This window comes from Chiloscyllium plagiosum, unplaced genomic scaffold, assembly GCF_037043375.1.
Source record: "Chiloscyllium plagiosum isolate Xiang-an unplaced genomic scaffold, Cpla_swu_hap1 HiC_scaffold_3, whole genome shotgun sequence".
NCBI classification, from domain to species: Eukaryota; Metazoa; Chordata; class Chondrichthyes; order Orectolobiformes; family Hemiscylliidae; genus Chiloscyllium; species Chiloscyllium plagiosum.
In genome coordinates, this window is record NW_028270141.1 from 125,580,760 (window position 1) to 125,602,653 (window position 21,894).

Consider the following 21,894-nt stretch of genomic DNA (forward strand, 5'->3'; position numbering starts at 1 on the left):
AAAAATGAACATAGAACATTACAGCGCAGTACAGGCCAATCGGCCCTCGATGTTGCACCGACCTGTCATACCAATCTGAAGCCCATCTAACCTACACTATTCCATATACGTCCATATGCTTGTCCAATGATGACTTAAATGTACTTAAAGTTGGCGAATATACTACCGTTGCAGGCAAAGCATTCCATACCCTTACTACTGTCTGAGTAAAGAAATTACCTCTAACATCTGTCCTATATATTTCACCCCTCAATTTAAAGCTATGTCCCCTTTTGCTCGCCGTCCCCATACTTGGAAAAAGGCTCTCCCTGTCCACCCTATCTAACCCTCTGATTATCTTATATGTCTCTATTAAGTCACCTCTCAACCTTCTTCTCTCTAACAAAAACAGCCTCAAGTCCTTCAGCCTTTCCTTGTAAGACCTTCCCTCCATACCAGGCAACATCCTCGTAAATCTCCTCTGCACCCTTTCCAAAACTTCTACATCCTTCATCTAATGCGGTGACCAGAACTGTCCACAATACTCCAAGTACGGCCGCAACAGAGTTTTGTACAGCTGTAGCATAACCGCATGGTTCCGGAACTCGGTCCCTCTATTAATAAAAGCTAAAACACTGTACACCTTCTTAACAACCCTGTCAACCTGGGTGGCAACATTCAAGGATCTGTGTACCTGGACACCAAGATCTCTCTGCTCATCTACACTACCGAGAATCTTACCATTAGCCCAGTACTTTGCATTCTGGTTACTCTGACCAAAGTGAGTTACCTCACACTTGTCCGCATTAAACTCCATTTGTCACCCCTCAACCCAGCTCTGCAGCTTATCTATGTCTCTCTGTAACCTACAACATCCTTCGTCACTATCCATAACTCCACTGACCTTAATGTCATCTGCAAATTTACTAACCCACCCTTCTACGTCCTCATCCAGGTCGGTTATAAAAATGACGAACAGCAGTGGACCCAACACCGACCCTTGCAGTACACCACTAGTAACTGGAATCCAGGATGAACATTTCCCATCAACCACCAACCTCTGTCTTCTTTCAGCAAGCCAATTACTGATCCAAACTGCTATATCTCCCACAATCCCATTCCTCCGCATTTTGTACAATAGCCTACTGTGGGGAACCTTATCAAATGCCTTGCTGAAATCCATATACACCACATCAACCGGTTTACTCTCATCTACCTGTTTGATCAACTTCTCAAAGAACTCAATAAGGTTTGTGAGGCACAGCCTACCCTTCACAAAACCATGCTGACTATCCCTAATCAAATTATTCTTTTCCAGATGATTATAAATCCTATCTCTTGTAACCTTTTCCAACACTTTACCAACAACTGAAGTAAGGCTCATTGGTCTATAATTACCAGGGTTGTCTCTACTCCTCTTCTTGAACAGGGGAACCACATTTGCTATCCTCCAGTCTTCTGGTACTGTTCCTGTAGACAATGACGATTTAAAGATCAATGCCAAAGGCTCAGCAATCTCCTCCCTGGCTTCTCAGAGGATCCTAGGATAAATCCCATCCGACCCAGGGGACTTATCTATTTTCATTCTCTGCAGGATTTCTAATACCTCTTCTTTGTGAACCTCCGTCCCACCTAGTCTAGTAGCCTGTATCTCAGTATTCTCCTTGCCAAAATTGTCATTTTCTAGAGTGAATACTGTCAAAAAATATTCATTTAGTGCTTCCCCTTATCTCCTCTGACTCCACACACAACTTCCCACTACTATCTTTGATTGGCTCTAATCTTACTCTCGTCATTCTTTTATTCCTTAAATCCCTATAGAAAGTCTTAGTCTGAACTGAGGGAAAGAAAAGAAAGAGAGAAAAGGGACAGGCAGGAGCAAATGGAAGCTATGTAACGAGAGCAAGAAAAGCTGAAACATGAGATTAGTATGCTGTGAGGACTAAAGGAACAAAAAGCAGCTGAGGAATACTCATGGTTCAAAGTCTGTGCGAAGATTTGTAGCACGGGTGCTCGTTGTTGTGGTTCTGTTTGCCGAGCTGGAAGTTTTTGTTGCAAACGTTTCGTTCCCTGGCTAGGCGACATCATCAGTGCTTGGGAGCCTCCTGCGAAGCGCTTCTTTGATGTTTCCTCCGATGTTTATAGTGGTCTGTCCCTGCCGCTTCCGGTTGTCAGTTTCAGCTGTCCGCTGTAGTGGTTGGTATATTGGGTCCAGGTCGATGTGTTTGTTGATGGAATTTGTGGATGAATGCCATGCCTGTAGGAATTCCCTGGCTGTTCTCTGTCTGGCTTGCCCTATGATAGTAGTGTTGTCCCAGTCGAATTCATGTTGCTTGACATGAAACAAAAACACACCGGATCATCAACGCCACACTCACAGGAATCCGATTCACGAGAGAAGAAAAAAAGGATAGCTAACTCCCATTCCTAGACGTGATGGTACAGAGAACACCAGACGGAGAATTCACTACAAGGGTATACAGGAAAGCCACACACACAGACCAAGTCCTAAACTATGAAAGTAACCACCCCAACACACACAAACAAAGCTGCATCAGGACACTATTCAAAAGGGCCACAACACACTGCAGTACACCAGAACTGCAAAAAGAAGAAGAGAAACACCTATACAAGGTATTCGCCAAAAATGGATACCCCCGCAACTTCATCAACAGGTGCCTAAGAGAAAGACCACGGAACGAGGACATACCACAACCAAAAGGACTAGCCACACTACCATACATCAGGAGCATCTCGGAACTGACTGCCAGACTACTGCGACCCCTAGGACTCATAACGGCACACAAACCAACAGCCACGCTCAGACAACAACTCACCAGAACGAAGGACCCGATACCCAACATGAGCAAGACGAATGTAGTGTACAAAATACCATGCAAGGACTGCACTAAACACTATATAGGACAAACAGGAAGACAGCTAACAATCCGCATACATGAACATCAACTAGCCACGAAACGACGCGACCAGCTATCCTTAGTAGCCACACACGCAGACAACAAGCAACATGAATTCGACTGGGACAACACTACTATCATAGGGCAAGCCAGACAGAGAACAGCCAGGGAATTCCTAGAGGCATGGCATTCATCCACAAATTCCATCAACAAACACATCGACCTGGACCCAATATACCAACCACTACAGCGGACAGCTGAAACTGACAACCGGAAGCGGCAGGGACAGACCACTATAAACACCGGAGGAAACATCAAAGAAGCGCTTCGCAGGAGGCTCCCAAGCACTGATGATGTCGCCCAGCCAGGGGACGAAACGTTTGCAACAAAAACTTCCAGCTCAGCGAACAGAACCACAACAATACTCATGGTGATATGAAAGGGGGGCTGATGAGAAAAGAAGTGAACGTGACGCAGAGGAAGTGGAAAGGGATGAAGAGAGACAAGGAAAGAAAAAGTCTCCAGTACCTAAAGAATGGGAGGAAGTGGAAATAGCATCAGACTCAGAGCCCAAGGGGGAATTATTGAGAAGTAGCTCAGGTAAAGGGAAAAAGGGCCAACTGGGAAGGATGCTACTGCTGCTTGTAAAAGAGAGGAGAAACCCACAGTACATTCCTTGGGGAATTCAGGACCTGGAAGGGCTGAAGAATGTGCTGCCCAGTTTACATGAGGGAGCGGGAAAGTGAATCAGGGCTTTTAAAGGTGAAACCACAGGGTGATTGCTTGCTCTAGGAGACTTGAAGGCACTGCTGGTGAGTTTGGTAGGGCTCCCAAAGTTAAAGGAAATAATAGTCCAAGCCTGTTTGAAAAATGTAGCAGACAATCCAATGATTGATGGGGTCGGGTTTGTTCGAGTGAGACAGAATGTATAGCAAGCCTTAAAAGACTGTTATCCACCCAAAATCACCCCCAGGCTTTGAGAGGGGATCCACTGGGAGAAAGTGAAAACGTGGCGGCCTACTTGGAGAAACAGTTAAGAAAGTGGAGGCGGGAAACAGAGTAAGATATACAGATTAATCAGTTGCTGACCACAATGTACTGAAATTTCTTCATTGAGGCAATGCTCTCCCAAGTCAGGTCAAGACTGGAGGAGGTGGTGAGTCTGACATCATCAATGAGCCACCAGGAATTTAGAGATCATGTAGCTCATGAATTTGAAAGTTTTTGAAAAGACAAAGAGAAACTGTCTGGAGGAGTTGCAAAGGAAGCTGGCGCAAATGCAGCTCAAAGAGCTTAAAAAGAAAGAAAAAGAGAAGGCTAAAAAGGTGTTGCTAGTATGAACCGACACAGTAATCAACACTGGCATGAACCAAGTGCCAGCGCAAGGGGGGGTGGGGGGGTCCTATCAGGTAGGTGGATAGGGGCCAGAAAGTCCCATGCCAGCAATGGAGGTATTTAGAGAAGCTTTCCTGCAGGTGACGTATCCAGGGCAGGGCAGATTTAAACAACAGCCTAAACAGAACTGGGGTCCCCAAGGACAGGGATGTAGGAATGGGGGCCTAAGGGACATGATAAATAATCAGGCTCCGGGGGGGGGGCCAGAAATGATGTGCTGGGGATGCCATCAACTGGGCCACTTTAGGAGGAATTACCCTTATTGGACCGGGCCCACTCTGTCCTACAGTGGGCTTAGACAGCAGGAATCCCCAGTGGCCACTTCCCAGAAGCCTACAGGCCCAGCAGGACCTGCTTACCTGTATGGGATGTGCTCAGGATGCCCTGAGAATCTAGGAGGGAAGGGGCACTACCCTGTAATAGCATGGGAGGCTGATCAAGAACCAGTAATACAAGTTAATATCGAAGGGCAGCAGACACCGGTGATGATAGATATTGGAGCTATATAAACTTGTGTACAGCCGCGGTATGCTTCTCACCTTCCCATGTCAAGTAAATATGTTAAAACTGTTGGGTTCTCAGGGAATTCATAGTTAACTTGATTTACAGCTCCAGTAAGATTAAAAATGGAAGGTAGGGAGATAGTTCTGCCAATATTAGTGTCTAAAGAGACGCCAATTAACTTGTTAATACTGTGAGCAAAAAGATTGGAGTGCACACAGCAGGGCATGGTTGTTTAAAAGGTCAATACACAATTAGTGATGCAAGAAGTTAAACATGTTAATGTTTATTGGACAGGGGGTATAGCAGGTGATAGTCAAGACATTTGGGAGGTGTGGTAAGCAGAAGTGTTGACCACCTAAGTTTGAACTGCACTGGGTACAGTGATATTTGATGAGTCTCAGGATGAGGTGTTAGAGAGGCAGTGGCAGCAGGAAGTCACTGCTCCACAACATTTGAGAAGTGAAGCAATAGCAATAGGGGAGCAAGGAGTGATCCTGCAAATAGAGAGAAATGTGTTCCTGGAAAAGTGGTATAGTGTACCAGGCACAGCACCATATGTAACCTTACTGGTAAATAAGGGATATCAATCTAAAGATTTCGGACCTATGGCCAGGCATGTAGAAACAGTTAGGGAATGGCATATACTCACAACTCACAGGGGTTTGGGAATACGGGGATGGCAGTGATATTAAAATCCTAGCATGCTGCTAACTGACAGGGAATCCAAAAGAAGTCAAGGTAACACCCCAGCGGAGTATGCCAGTAACAGTGGAGGAAGGTGATCAATATGGTAATGAGCAATTGGATACATTACCAGCCACTTTGTGGTCACAGCATGATACAGATGTGGGGAGAGTGAGATCAGCTAGCCCAGTGGAAATAAGGTTGAACCCAAGAGCTATTCTGCCGAGGAGACCGCAGTATCCTTTAAAAACTGAGTGTTGCAGACTGGCACATTCCATGGTCCAGGACTACGTGTTGAGGGACGCGCTGAAGCTTGGGGCAGCTGCCGCCAAGGCACGGTGGGGAAAGACCACTGTGTAAAGTCTGCCTGCCTAACGAAGAACAGGGGGGCCATGCAGTCATTTGGGCTCTGCTGACGCCTCAGCTAATTATATGGGCATATGATCAAAAAATGTACAGACCTGTATAAAAATGATAAGTTTTGATCTCTGTATGTACATGTTTACATATGTGTGGCATGACCAACTGTACAGACCATCAAATTATTTTATGAATAAAGTATATTTTTGAAATAAAAAAAATCCTTTAAAACCAGAGGCAATAGAGGGAATAGCAGCAACAATACAAGGATTGCTGAAGGCAGGGATACTTAAAGAAACTTGTAGACCCTGCAACACTCCATGTTACCAGTTTTAAAGGCAGGCGGGTCAAAATGGAGACTTGTACATGATTTAAGAGCTATAAATGAGGTAGTGGAGGATTGGCCAGCAGTTGTTCCTAATCGGCACAGACTGCTAACTAATGTGCCCCCACAGGCAGTTTGCTTCTCAGTGGTAGGTTTATGTTCTGCTTTTTTTTAGCATTCCCCTAGCAGAACACTACCGGTATCTGTTTGCTTTTATGTACAAAGGTCAGCAATACACTTAGACAAGAATGCCCCAGGGGTTTAAGCATTCACTGTATGTATTCAACCAGGTGTTAAAATCAGAACTGGAGGGTCTGACTTTAGAAAGTACTCTGATACAGTATGTTATGATTCGCTTGTCTGTTCAGATAGTCAGAAACTGTGTGAGCAAGATACCCTTTTCTTCTTTTACAAATAGCAGATTGACTATTTGGGTAGGCTGGTTGCTAAGGGCCTAGTTTAGAGTGGTGCTGGAAAAGCACAGCAGGTCAGGCAGCATCCGAGGAGCAGGAAAATTGACATGTTGGGCAAAAGACCTTCATTGGTGCCCAAAACGTTGATTTTCCTGCTCCTCGGATACTGCCTGACCTGCTGTGCTTTTCCAGCACCATTCTAATCTAGACTCTGATCTCTAGCATCTGCGGTCCTCACTTTTGCCTGGTTGCTAAGGGCACGAAGGCAATTGCACCAAGTCAGACTGAAGCAATTGTTAAAATTCCTAGGCCAGAGACAGTAGGGCAAATGATGACATTCTTGGGCATAACAGGATTTAGTGCAGATTAGATTGAGGAGTATGCTGAGATTACGGCATCCTTAAGGAAGGATGAAGGATGTCGGACATTCATGTTTAAGGGGTGCTTTGCAATGGAATGAAGAGGCTATTACAGCTTTCAATACCCTTAAATGAGCCTTGCTGTCAGCCTCAGCATTGGCCTTGCCTGATTACGACAATTTTTTTCACCTTTATGTGTCAAACAGGCAGACAGGCTATACTGTTGCAGTACTAATGCAGGAGGCGAGTGTAGGGAGACGCATGCAGCCAATTGCTTACTATAGCATCCCACTAGATGAAGTAGCTGAGGGCTATCCACCATGCGATCAGGGATTGGTGGCTGCCTATTTTGCATATGAAAAAGCATCCTCAGTAACAATGGGTTACCCCGTCATCCTATACATTTATCATAAGGTGGCAGAGTTATTGGAGAAAGGGAAATTTGTACTGACGCCAGCTAGAATACTAGCATATGGGATGCTGCTGACATTTCCCACCATAACCATACAGAAGTGTACGACAAGGAACATAGTGGACTATGTGCCACTTGTGTATGAGGGAGAGCCCCCAAGGTAAGTGACTGTATTTGCCAAACTGAGGGCTGATTTACAGCCCAAGCCACTGCTTGATGCAGATAAGGAGGTTCTATTTGTGGATGGTTCTTGATAGAGGGATTATGATGGGAATCATGATGGGTACTCGGTTGTAAGACAGGACCAGTCCCAATATAGGACAATCAAACTGGAAACTTGCCCACAGTTGTGTTCAGCTCAGTTGGCTGAACTTAAGGCATTGATGGCAGCCTGTGAAATGATGGAGGGTAAAGAAGCTGACATTTATACTTATTCGGCTTATGCACATGGGGTATGCCACCTGCTTGGGGCAGTGTGGAAGCAAAGAAGCTTTAAGAAGAGTAATGAGGATCCCATATAACACTGCCAGCAGATTGTAGAGTTGATGACTACAATGATGAAGCCAAAGGCACTAGCTATCTTTAAGTGCCAAACACACAGAAAAGGCAGCGATATGGGGATAAGGGGTAATCAGGCAGTGGACGCAGCTAAGATGGCTTCGGGTTGTTCTTCATCTGTTATTGCCCCTCAGGTGCGGATAAATCCAGAACCGATGATAGATGACCTTATTGATATATAGGGGAGGGCTACCCTGGCTGAGCAAACACTATGGAAGCAGAGGGGTGCTGGGCAGAATCAAGAAGGCTTATGGACCACAGAGGAAGGTTTATGGGTAGCACCCACCCCACTGTTGACATTTCTTATTTCAGAGGTGCATGGATTGGATCACTGTGCGCGAGGGGAAGTGCTGAGGAAGATAAAGCGGGATGGTTTCTGGTCACCATATCTGCAGGCTTCAGTGGACTATTTATTGTCACAATGTGAGGTGTGTGCACAGTACAATATTAGGAAGGGGATAACAATCCCTTTAGGACACATACCAGTGCCAGAAGGGCCATTCAAGCATTTAGTAATTGACTATGTGGACATGATAAAAAAGGTGAGAGGGAAAAGGTACATGTGAGTGGGGATTGATAGGTTTAGCCAATGGGTAGAAACTGTCCCTTCCAAAGATGCAGGAGCTGGAACAGTCGTGAAATTTCTGATGAACTAAGTTATCACAAGGTTTGGTATACCGTCGGAAATCAGTTCAGACAATGGGTGTGCCTTCATTCAGAAAGTAAAGTTGGTGCTGCAGTCTTTCAGAATCTAACAAAGGGTTGGGTGCGTGTATCCAACGAATCTCATCCACATCCCGCACCTCTGCCCTCAGACCCCACCCCTCCACCCGTAACAAGGACAGAACGCCCCTGGTGCTCACCTTCCACCCTACTAACCTTCGCATAAACCAAATCATCCGCCGACATTTCTGCCACCTCCAAACAGACCCCACCACCAGGAATTTCCCTCCCCACCCCTTTCCGCCTTCCGCAAAGACCGTTCCCTTCGTGACTACTTGGTCAGGTCCACGCCCCCCTACAACCCACCCTCCCATCCTGGCACTTTCCCCTGCCACCACAGGAACTGTAAAACCTGTGCCCACACCTCCTCCCTCACCTCTATCCAAGGCCCTAAAGGAGCCTTCCACATCCATCAAAGTTTTACTTGCACATCCACTAATATCATTTATTGTATCCGTTGCTCCCGATGCGGTCTCCTCTACATTGGGGAGACTGGACGCCTCCTAGCAGAGCACTTTAGGGAACGCCTCATCTTCTGCCTCGGAACACCTCAACCCCAGGGCATCAATGTGGACTTCAGGTTCCTCATTTCCCCTTCCCCTACCTCACCCTAGTTCCAAACTTCCAGCTCAGCACTATTCCCATGACTTGTCCTACCTGCCGATCTCCTTTTCCACCTATCCTCTCCTCCCTGACCTATCATCTTCATCCCCTATCCCACTCACCCATTGTACTCTATACTACTTTCTCCCCACCCCCACCCTTCTCTAGCTTATCTCTCCACGCTTCAGGCTCACTGCCTTTATTCCTGATGAAGGGCTTTTGCCCGAAACATCAATTTCGAATTTCCTTGGATGCTGCCTGAACTGCTGTGCTCTTCCAGCACCACTAATCCAGAATCTGGTTTCCAGCATCTGCAGTCATTGTTTTTACCTACGTGTATCATCCCCAGTCACAGGGTATGATGGAAAAGATTAATGGGACATTGAAAGCCAAATTAAGCAAGATCTGTGCAAGCACCAACCTTAATTAGGTTGATGAGCTGGCGCTAGCGCTAATGAGTTATCGCATGCAGAATAATTGCATGACCAATCTAACACCACATGAGATGTTTACAGGTTGACCTATGCCAGTGCCTATGAAGGGTCGAGCTTGGAGCAGTTAAGCTTAGAATTTAAGCAATATATGCAGCAGCTAACTATGATACATGAGACTATCCACCTGCAGGAAACACAAAGGGATCCGACACCTGTCAACAAGGAAGGACCTATTAAGCCCGGGGATAGGGTGTACGTGCAGGTTTTTCGAAGACCCTGGAATGAGACGAGGAGAGAGGGGCCTTTTGCAGTGACTGAGGCATCACCTACTGCCATCCAAATGGAAGGACGATACATATGGTACCACCTTAATCATTGTACTAAAGCTCTCCTACCAGCACAAACTAATTCTAACACTGAGGTAAGTGGAGCTGAGGCTGAGGAACTTGGACACGGGCAGGGTACACAGGAGGCTAGTACCCCTCAGCAGGGTTCCGAACAAGGTACAGGTGAAGTTCTTGGGGACGCCGATCATCCCAGAAATGATAGTGATGGAGATGTGGAGCATAGCTCTTCTCCTGGCAGGGGGATGGGGAAAAACATGGGGGACACCCCGATACCCCCTTCTCTGATGCCAGGCCTGCATACTCAGATTTGGAGACCATTAACCTGGCAGACCTGGACTGGTAATGCCGGGGTCACGCAGGCTGGGAGACTCTTATCCCAATGATAGGGGTTAGCAAGAATGCTGAATGGATTAATTACATTTATTACAACCAGCAGAGATTTATCAATTATACTGATGATGCCCTTGTGGCCTTGGGAGAACAATTGGATGTTACAACCAAAATGACATGGCAAACAGACAGGCCTTATACTGGATACTAACAGAAAAAGGCAGGGTTTGTGTAACGTCTGGGGAGCATTGCTGTACCTTTATACCTAACAACACTAGCCCTGGGGATCTTTTATTAAAGCAATAGAAAAACTGAAGGATCTAAGACAGGGGCGAAAAGACAATGAGGGATTTGGTCATCAGGCTTTTGATTGGTTGAATGACATATTAGAGTCTTGGGGAGGATGGTTTGTCAAGATTGGTCTTATTATAGATGCGGTTTTACTTGTAGTTGCCTTCGTCTTTTGTTGCGCTTTACCTTTTATTCAGTCTTTTTTAGTTTGCGTCACCACACGGCAACTTATGGTCATTTCAGCTACCCCTGGAAGTGCTTCCTATTCTGACAGAGCCCCAGTGCTTTACTATTATAATCTGACAACCACTACAGTGCAAGGAATATGTCCACATGAGGATATCGATGATACTTCTGAAGAACGCGCGGGTCCTAGATTGCGAGGGATAATAGACAATAGACAATAGGTGCAGGAGTAGGCCATTCTGCCCTTCGAGCCTGCACCACCATTCAATATGATCATGGCTGATCATCCTTAATCAGTATCCTGTTCCTGCCTTATCTCCATAACCCTTGATTCCACTATCCTTGAGAGCTCTATCCAACTCTTTCTTAAATGAATCCAGAGACTGGGACTCCACTGCCTTCTGGGGCAGAGCATTCCACACAGCCACCACTCTCTGGGTGAAGAAGTTTCTCCTCATCTCTGTCCTAAATGGTCTACCCCATATTTTTAAGCTGTGTCCTCTGGTTCGGCGCTCACCCATCAGCAGAAACATGTTTCCTGCCTCCAGAGTATCCAATCCTTTAATAATCTTATATGTCTCAATCAGATCCCCTCTCAGTCTTATAAACTCAAGGGTATACAAACCCAGTCGCTCCAGTCTTTCAATGTAAGGTAATCCTGCCATTCTAGGAATTGACCTCGTGAACCTACGCTGCACTCCCTCAATAGCCAGAATGTCTTTCCTCAAATTTGGAGACCAGAACTGCACACAGTACTCCAGGTGTGGTCTCACCAGGGCTCTGTACAGCTGCAGAAGAACCTCTTTGCTTCTATACTCAATCCCTCTTGTTATGAAGGCCAGCATGCTATTAGCCTTCTTCACTACCTGCTGTACCTGCATGCTTACCTTCATTGACTGGTGTACAAGAACACCAAGATCTCTCTGTACTGCCCCTTTACCTAAACTGATTCCATTTAGGTAGTAATCTGCCTTCCTGTTCTTGCCACCAAAGTAGATAACCATACATTTATTCACATTAAACTGCATCCGCCATGCATCTGACCACTCACCTAACTTGTCCAGGTCACCCTGTAATCTCCCAACATCCTCATCACATTTCACCCTGCCACCCAGCTTAGTATCATCAGCAAATTTGCTAATGTTATTGCTAATACCACCTTCTATATCATTAACATGTAGTGTAAAAAGCTGCGGTCACAGTACTGATCCTTGCGGTACCCCACTGGTCACTGCCTGCCATTCAGAAATGGAGCTGTTTATCACTACTCTTTGTTTCCTATCAGCCAATCAACTTTCAATCCAAGTTAGTACTTTGCCCCCAATACCATGCGTCCTAATTTTGCTCGCTAACCTCCTATGTGGGACTTTGTCAAAAGCTTTCTGTAAGTCCAGGTACACTACATCTACTGGATCTCCCTCATTCATCTACAGAGTTACATCCTCAAAAAATTCCAGAAGATTAGCCAAGCATGATTTCCCCTTCATAAATCCATGCTGACTCTGACCTATCCTGTTACTACTATCCAGATATGTCGTAATTTCATCCTTTACAATAGACTTCAACATCTTTCCCACACTGAGGTCAGACTAACTGGTCTATAATTTCCTGTTTTCTCTCTCCCACCTTTCTTAAAAAGTGGTACATTAGCCACCCTCCAATCCGCAGGAACTGATCCCGAATCTATCGAACTTTGGAAAATAATCACCAGGGCATCCACGATTTCTCGAGCCACCTCCTTCAGTACCCTGGGATGTAGACCATTAGGCCCCGGGGACTTATCAACCTTCAGACCTAACAATCTCTCCAACGCTAATTCCTGGCAAATATAAATTCCCTTAAGTTCAGGTCCTCCAGCCACTGATACCTCAGGGAGATTGCTTGTGTCTTCCCCAGTGAGCATAGATCTAAGGTAGCAATTCAATTCTTCTGACATTTCTTTGTTCCCCGTAATATTAGATTAGATTAGATTAGATTACTTACAGTGTGGAAACAGGCCCTTCGGCCCAACAAGTCCACACCGACCCGCCGAAGCGCAACCCACCCATACCCCTACATTTACCCCTTATTACCTAACACTAAGGGCAATTTAGCATGGCCAATTCACCTAACCTGCACATCTTTGGACTGTGGGAGGAAACCGGAGCACCCGGAGGAAACCCACGCAGACACGGGGAGAACGTGCAAACTCCACACAGTCAGTCGCCTGAGTCGGGAATTGAACCCGGGTCTCTGGCGCTGTGAGGCAGCAGTGCTAACCATTGTGCCACCGTGCCGCCCACAATATATTCCCCTGTTTCTGTCTTCAAGGGTCCAATTTTAGTCTTAACCATTTTTTTCCCTTTCACATACTTAAAAAAACTTTTACTATCCTCCTTTATATTATTGGCCAGTTTACCTTCATACCTCAGTTTTTCTCTGTGTATTTCCTTCTTAGTAATCCTCTGTTGTTCTTTAAAAGCTTCCCGTCCTCTGTTTTCCCACTTATCTTTGCTATGTTATACTTTTTCTTTTTTAACTTTATATGTTTCTTAACTTCCCTCGTCAGCCACGGCCACCCATGCCTCCTCCTAGAATCTTTCTTCCTTTTTGGAATGAACTGATCCTGCAACTTCTGTAGTATGTTCCTCCTCTTCTTCCCGACATCATTTGTGACGACATGTACCACCACCTCTGGCTCTTCACCTTCGTCCTTGAGGATTTCCTGCACTCTGTCTGTGATGTCTTTAACCCTGGCACCAGGAAGGCAACAGACCATCCTTAAGTCCCGCCTGCTGCCACAAAAACCCCAGTCAGTTCCTCTCACTATGGAGACCCCTATTACCACGGCTCTGTGCGATGTATGACTCTTCCGCTCTGCCTCTGCGCCAACTTTTGATTGACAGACCTGGCCGCCTCGCGGACTGGCAGTGTCATCTGTCTCTACTGTTTCCAAAAGATTCAACTTGTTCCTGACAGGTACTTCGCCCGGGGTCTCTTGCACCTGTCTCCTCTCTGCCTTCCTCATCGTCTGCTTGCTTCTGGTACGATTGGTGTAATAACCTCGCTGAAGGTCTTGTCCAGAAAGATCTCGTTCTCTCGGATGAGCCTAAGGTCCTCAAGTTCTTTCAGCAGTGCTGCGATATGCTCTGTCAGTAGCTGCACACACTTTCCACACATATTCGAGCTAGACACACCAGAGTCGTTGACCTCCCACATCAAGCAGTAGCACACTGAACCAGCTTGGCAGTCATGTCTTCACCCTCTTTAACTGTGGCGTAATCACTTCACTCAACCTTCTTGTCAAAGACTCCTGAGCTAAAGCCTCACTCTTCAATCCACAGGAACTTCCTTGGACCCTCTTTTTGGGGCAAGTCTGTGGAATTTTAATTTAGGTTAGAGGAGGCAGGAGGGAGGAAGGCCCTACTTTGTAGGACCTGGGGTCTAGAACACACTCACACTAATAGCAATCACTTACCTTCCCGACCGGCTTTGTGCTTTTGGGATTTTTTTCCTGTTCTGGTTATTGGAGGACAGGTTTTTGGTCCAAGGGACCCCAGGAATGGAGGAAGAATCCTTTAAACCTCAGACTAAGAAACTTATTTAGTCCGTGTTGGGCATCAGAGGGTCTGAGCTTATTGTCGTCTTTCTCTAGGTAAGACCAGTAGGTCTCAAAGAGGGGAATATGGAAGACAAAGAGCATGAAAGCAAAAGAAGGATTAAAACATGGAGACCACTGCCAATCTGTTGCAGGGGTGTGTGGAATGCAGAATGGGATAAGAATATTGAAATGCTCTTACACCAATTACAGAGTAAGGTTGAGGGTGAAAGGTCACTGTGGCGAGTTGAGATAACATAGTTTGTAAAGTTAGCCTCCCTGCTAAATATCATCATGGCAGGATTGGCTCCATACATCGGTGTGGCATAACATTAAATATCTAATTAGTAGTTAGTAGAGTCAGCTTGAGACAGGAATCTATTATAATAGATGGAATAGCTAAATATCTAATCATGAAAGGTTAGTCTGGAATGGAACACCACTGTAGTAGACTTGATAATAAATATCTAACCATGACATTAGGAAAATATTTAGTAGGGTCTGGAATGAAAAATCATTGTTGCAGAAGCTGACACTAAACATTGAACCGTGCCATTAGAATAATATTAAGTCGAATGTAGGAAAAACTATATAAGCACAACTGAAGAGTTAATGGGACTAACATCACTGGTTTATTGTGTAGCTAGAGTGAGGTACTTTTGATGAGTATAGTTGGACATGCTGATAAGCTAACAGAAACATGATAAAAAAAATTAAAAACCACGCACCCTGAGGTTCGTGGGCATTCGAGAATCTGCTTTCTGAGTGTCACGGTTTTTCGTTTGCAAATAAAAGACCTACTTCTTGAAGAACTCTCTGCGTCTCCTAGTGATTCTCTACATTTTCTCCACGACAACTACATTTTAAAAAAAACTCAATCTACTCAACCGAGCTAAGTAACCAAGCCATCCGACAATGGAGGAATTGTCGTATGAGGAAGAGGTTGATGGGTTGGGCTGAAAGGTGGCAGGTGGGTGAGGGAGGGGGAATAAGGGTCTGTTGGGTCTGTAAGGGAGTAAGAGTGAGGTGTTTGGCTATCAAGTAAGGACAAGAAAGCTGAGCTTAGTGTCTGAGTGGGAGGGGGTGTCAGGTCTGCCAGGGTCGGCTGAGGATAGGTGTCAGTGGTGGGGAATCTGCCATCTCCATGGAATGGTGGGAGTTGAGGGAATTCCAGGTCCAGCTGAGTCATGGATGTCAGGTTGAGGGAGTTTGTCCACTCTGACACATCATGTTGGGGTGTTGTCAGGTCAGGGGGAGTGGTGGAAGTTGAGTTGGTGGCAACAACTGACTCCCGCTCGGAATTTTGGGGCGAACATAGTTGAATAATTTTACATGAAGAATGTAAAAATTATGTCATCCGGCATTTGATTGTCTGGCATTTGATTAACGGAGCAAAATATTCCCTGCTCGTGTCCTTCAGGTAATTGAGATTCTTCAGTAAATGCTGTTTTGTTGGTTGGAGATAAAATGATAGACTGCCAATAGAGGTCAGTGTTTATAAATAGGATCCCAGGATTTCTGAGAATGGATGTTGGTGAAATTGATCAAATTCCCAATGTGGGGACATGTACATACTCTACTCAGAGAAAGTGCAGATGCTGGAGATCAGAGTCAAAAGTGTGGTGCTGGAGAAGCACAGCAGGTCAGGCAGCATCCGAAGAGCAGGACAGTCGATGTTTCTTGCATAAACTTTTCATCAGGAATGGGGGCCCTCAAGGGGGTCTGAGAAAGAAACAGGAGTGGGTAGAGCTGGAGAGAAGATAGCTAGGAATGCAATTGGAGGATGAAGGTGGAGGGTGATGGTGATAGGTCAGAGTGGAAGATGGAGCGGACAGGTGGAAAGGAAGATGGACAGGTAGGACAGTTCAAGAGGGTGGTGCTAAGTTGGAGGATTGGACCTGGGATAAGATGGGAGGGGAGATGAGGAAACTGGTAAAATCGACACTGATCCCGTGTAGTTGGAGGGTCCTAAGGTGGAAGATGAGGTGTTCTCCCTCCAGTTGTCAGATGGCTTGGATTTGTGATGGAGGAGGCCCAGGACTTTCATGTCCTTGGTGAAGTATTAGGGGGAATTGAAGTGATCGGCCACAGGGAGGTGGGGTTGTTTAGTGTGTGTGTGTCCCAGAGATATTCTCAGAAACATTCTGCAAGTTGGCGTCCTGTCTCCGCAGTGTAGAGGAGACCACATCGAGAGCAACGGACATAGTAGATGAGGTGTTTGCAGGTGCAGGAAAATCTCTGCCAGATGTGGGGCCTTGGATGGAAGTGAGGAGGGAGGTATGGGCACAGGTTTTACGCCCTTGCAGTGGCAAGGGAAGGTGCCGGGAATGGAGGGTGGGTTGGTGGGGGCCGTGGACCTAACGAGGGAGTTGTGGAGGGAATGGTTTCCTCAGAGTGCTGAAAGGAGTGGGGAGGTGGTGGGATCTGACTGTGGCAGAAGTGGTGGACGATGATGCATTGCATCCGGAGGTTGGTAGGTTGGAACGTGAAGACAGGGGTAGTTCTGTCCTTGTTGCGATTGGGGAGGTGGGGTTGAATGGTGGAAATGCAGGAAGTGCTGCTCCCAGGAGGACCAATTCCACTCCAGAAAATCCCAGATGACCTCCTACTACAAGGACCGCAATTTCTCCTCCAACGTGGTCAACAATGCCCTTCAACTCATCTCCTCCACTTCCCGCACCTCCGCCCTGGGATTCACTGCCTGCACACTTGGTCAATGTTGTCAGGTTTATATAGTGCAGGCAAGGATGCCTTGAGGCATGGTTCACTGAAGAGACCAAGCAGGCACTACAACAATGAAAGAATGGACAACATGCAACAATCGCCAGATATGGCTGTTCCCTCCCAGTCGGGGGACACTTCAGCGGTCGAGGACACTTAGCCTCATATCTTTGGGTGACCATCCTCCAAGGCGGACTTTGGGATATGCAACAATGCCAAGCAGAGGCTGATAGCCAAGTTTGGTACCCATGAGAATGGCATCAACCGGGACCTTGGGTTCATGTCACACTACAGGTGACATCAGGACTGAAGAAGGGTTACTCCTGAAACGTTGACTTCTCCACCTGCTGCTGCCTGACTGACAACTCTGACGAGTGCTATTGTCACCTTTACAATACTTATTCACAATATGAGGTTAAGAGTTTAAGTGTTTGAGGTTTCTGCAATTAAAGCGGTGATGGATTTTGATGATTGCCACTATTTTTGCCCTGTTGTAGGAAGAGGTTTATTTTAACGGAGTGGAATGTTATGAATGAATACACTTGTTAAGAAATAATTTTTCACAAAACCTGCTGTCAATGTGTGGTTCATTGCTTCTGTACAGTGTACAGTGGGTAAATAGGCAGTGGTGCTCCCTAGCATTGGGAACTTGATGGACTACAGAGTTTGTTTGAGGGACATACATTGACCTGGGCATACGAGAAACTATAGGGGTTGTTTGTGGTTTGCACGGGAGGTCGGAGGAGATTGGATGGGATGGGGGAATGGGTTTGGGGTAAAGACTGTAGGGTTTTTCTGTTTTTATTGGAACTGGGATGAAATGGCTGCCTCCAAACTTTTTCCCAGGTTCATGGCCTGGCAGCAGCCCACAGCTGACATTCTGAGTGTCTTCCTTGTCATTTTCTCCCAGCGCAAGGGAGACAACTCTCACTTTCCATTTTCAGATGAAAATCCAGGCCAGCATTTCCAGATTCTCCAGCCAAGACAGACAGTTTCTCAGAATTCACTCTCCCAAGTGTCAACAGCAACTTGGATGTTGCAATGAGATCACCTTCTTCTGATATCTGGGTCCTCAGCACTGATGAAACGTCGATTTTGCTGCTCCTCAGATGCTGCCTGAACTGCTGTGCTCTTCCAGCACCACTAATCCAAAATCTGGTTTCCAGCATCTGCAGTCATTGTTTTTATCTCAGCACTTATATCCAGAGCATCCAGAGCATACTTGTCAACATGAAAATGTGACTTTCATTTCTACTTCCTACGTTTTCTTCAGTAACCAATTCTTCATTGTTCCTGAAGAAGAGCTTATGCCCGAAACATCGATTCTCCTGTTCCTTTGATGCTGCCTGACCTGCTGCGCTTTTCCAGCAACACATTTTTAAGCTCTGTTCTCCAGCATCTGCAGTCCTCACTTTCTCCTAATTCTTCATCCATGCCAATATTTTACCTCCAACTTTCAAATTAGTCCTTTGAGAACAACTTTATCAAAAGACTTTGGAAGTTTAAGTGTTCTAAAGATACTGATTCCCTTTAACCTAACCCACTAATTATAATCTTAAAATCAGCGAAATAGTTTCTCAAGGATCTTTAAACAGTATTGACTTTGAACAGATGATGCGCTCCTAACTTTATTATTCAGCTTTCCTGAATTATCATTTTCAGTTTTCATCCAATAACATAGAACATTACAGCACAGTACAGGCCCTTCAGCCCTTGATGTTGCACCGACCTGTCATACCAATCTGAAGTCCATCTTAACTTACAATATTCCATGTACGTCCATACGCTTGTCCAATGACGACTTAAATGTACTTAAAGTTGGCGAATCTACTACCGTTGCAGGCAAAGCATTCCATACCCTTACTACTCTCTGAGTAAAGAAACTACCTCTGACATCTGTCCTATATCTATGTCCCCTCAATTTAAAGCTATGCTCACCCCCCCCACCCCGTGCTCGCCGTCACCATACTTGGAAAAAAGCTCTCCCTGTCCACCCTATCTAACCCTCTGATTATCTTACATGTCTCTGTTAAGTCACCTCTCAACCTTCTTCTCTCAAACGAAAACAGCATCAAGTCCCTCAGCCTTTCCTCGTAAAACCTTCCCTCCATACCAGGCAACATCCTCGTAAATCTCCTCTGCACCCTTTCGAAAGCTTCCACATCCTTTTATAATGTGGTGACCAGATCTGTACACAGTACTCCAAGTGCGGCCGCACCAGAGTTTTGTCCAGCTGCAGCATAACGTCATGGTTCCGGAACTCAATCCCTCTATTAATAAAAGCTAAAACACTGTATGCCTTCTAACCTGTAGTTCCTTGGTTTATCTTTTTTTTCTTGAAAACCAATCTTACATTTGCTCATTTCTGTTTTCCTAAAATTTGTGTGACAGTTGACAGTGAAGAAGGTTACCAAAGTTTACAAAGGGATCTTGATCAATTTAGGCCAGTGGGCTGAGGGATGGCAGATGGATTTAAATTTAGACAAAGGTGAGGTATTGCGTTTTAGTAAAGTGAACCAGGGCAGGAGTTATACAGTTATTGGTCGGGCTTTGGGTGATGTTGTTGAACAGAGAAATCTTGGGGTCCAGGTACATAGTTTTTGAAAGTCACAGGTAGACAGGGTGCATCAGAAAGCATTTAGCATGGACACCTTCATTCATTGTTTTGACCATTGACTACAGGAGTTGGGACATCATGTTGATGTGGTACAGGGTGATGGTGAGGCTACTTCTGGAGTAATGTGGACAGTTCTGGTTGTCCTGCGATAGGAAGGATATTATTAAATTGGAAAAGGTTGAGAAAAGATTTACCATGATGTTGCTGGGAGTGGGAAAAGATCTGCCACCCTGCCTACCCATAATAGGCGCACACAGAACACAGGAAAGCATACTTGGCCAAACTATACCAGAAACACCCAGAATGCCTCAGCAATGTCCAAATAGGTTGACAAGTGAAACCAGACAGCACTTGCAGACAAGGGAATACACTTCCCAAAACACACTAACAATACCCAGTCAACACAGCTGTCCCAAAGCCCCGAGGGCAGTCTCATAACATAGCAATACCAAAGCCACACAAAGAACAGGTCAGACGGAGAAGCGCTACCAAGGGCTTCACTCCCAGGACAGGACAATGGAAGCACCTTACTGTTTCAAAAGAGACATTCTCACCTACCTGCAAAGAGAACTGGAATCTCCTGATCCCATTGATACTGTCAGGATGTTGCATTGTATCGACAATCAGGACATTCCTCCGATAACTGTTTTTCAATTATCACCATTGTAAATGAATTACTCCATTTCCAAATACATTGTATCTTGCCCCATTTTAATTAACCTTATTATACAAGATTCCTATAAAACCTAGCTTCATCCTCAGCTCGAGGAAGAGAATTCTCGGCTACCTGGACAGACTGTCTGTGCTGTTCCAGCTTAGTCAATTTCTATTCCGCGATATCACTGTAGTAATAACCTGTTTGTCGATTTCACTTTGAACTGTGCTTTGTGATCTCTAATTTATTAGGCTAATTTCTCCGACACTGGATCTGGAGGCTTTGAGCTATAAAGTGAGGCAGGATAGGCTTAGAATGTTTTCACTGGTGTGGAAGAGGTTGAGGGGTGACCATGTGGAGTTTTATTAAAATAATGAGGGGCATAGATAATTTGACTTCAAAACTAGGGGATATATTTTTAAAGTGAGAGGAGAAATATTTAAAAGTAACCTGAGGGACAACTTTTTCACACAGAGGGTGGTTCATATGTGGAATAAGCTGCAGGAGGAAGACACATTGAAGACTGAAGCAAAATATTTTTTCACCTATCCCTTGAAGTTTCCTCACTGCAGAAATTTCATCAATAGGAAATTATAGGGGTAATGTATATTTTAGCTCATCTTTATATTTCTAGAAAAGTTAATTCACTGTCCTTTTTTTCATTTTTCATCAGAATTGTTTCTGGGGTACCCTCAACTCTCAAGTTGTCAGTTACAACTTTAAAAACCCATTCTTTCATTTTAATTCTATCATTAACATCGGTAACAAATCATTGATGAATCTTTTTTTGCTGAATTTTTATTTCTTGAGTCTGTTTTTAACTATCTTTTTAAATGTTTAACAATTTAGTACGTTTTAGTTTATTTAACAAATTTATTTGAGTCAACTCTCCACTCACACCAATGTAATTGTCTTTGATTTCATTCAAGATTCTTGTTTGAAGTTAATATGGAATTCAATTGCATGATGATGTTTGTTCACTAAAGATTGTGAAATTTTGAATTGAACGTGCCTGATTGCTCAATAGATCTGAAACAGTTTTATCTCTCGGTGCTTCCACAATATAATTCCAGGAAGTTATCATATTGTCTTTTATAGACTTACCTCTCTGTCCACATCATCAATTTATTTTGTCCAATCTCTGTGAAGACAACAGTTGTCCCTCACAACTATTATATATCTTTGTTGCAAGTCCAATTATTTTTGGGGTGGTACGGTGACTCAGTGGTTAGCACTACTGCCTTACAGTGCCCAGGACCCAGGTTTGATTCCAGCCTTGGGAGACTGTCTGTGTGGAGTTTGCACATTCTCTTCCTGACTGCATGGGTTTCCTTTGAGTGCTCTGGTTTCCTCCCACATCCAAAAATGTGCAGGTCAGGTGAATTGGTCATTCTAAATTCCCCTAGGGTTAGGTGCATTAGTCAGAGGGAAATGGGTCTGGGTGGGTTAGTCTTCAGAGGGTTAGTGTGGACCTGTTGGGCCGAAGAGCCTGTTTCCACTGTA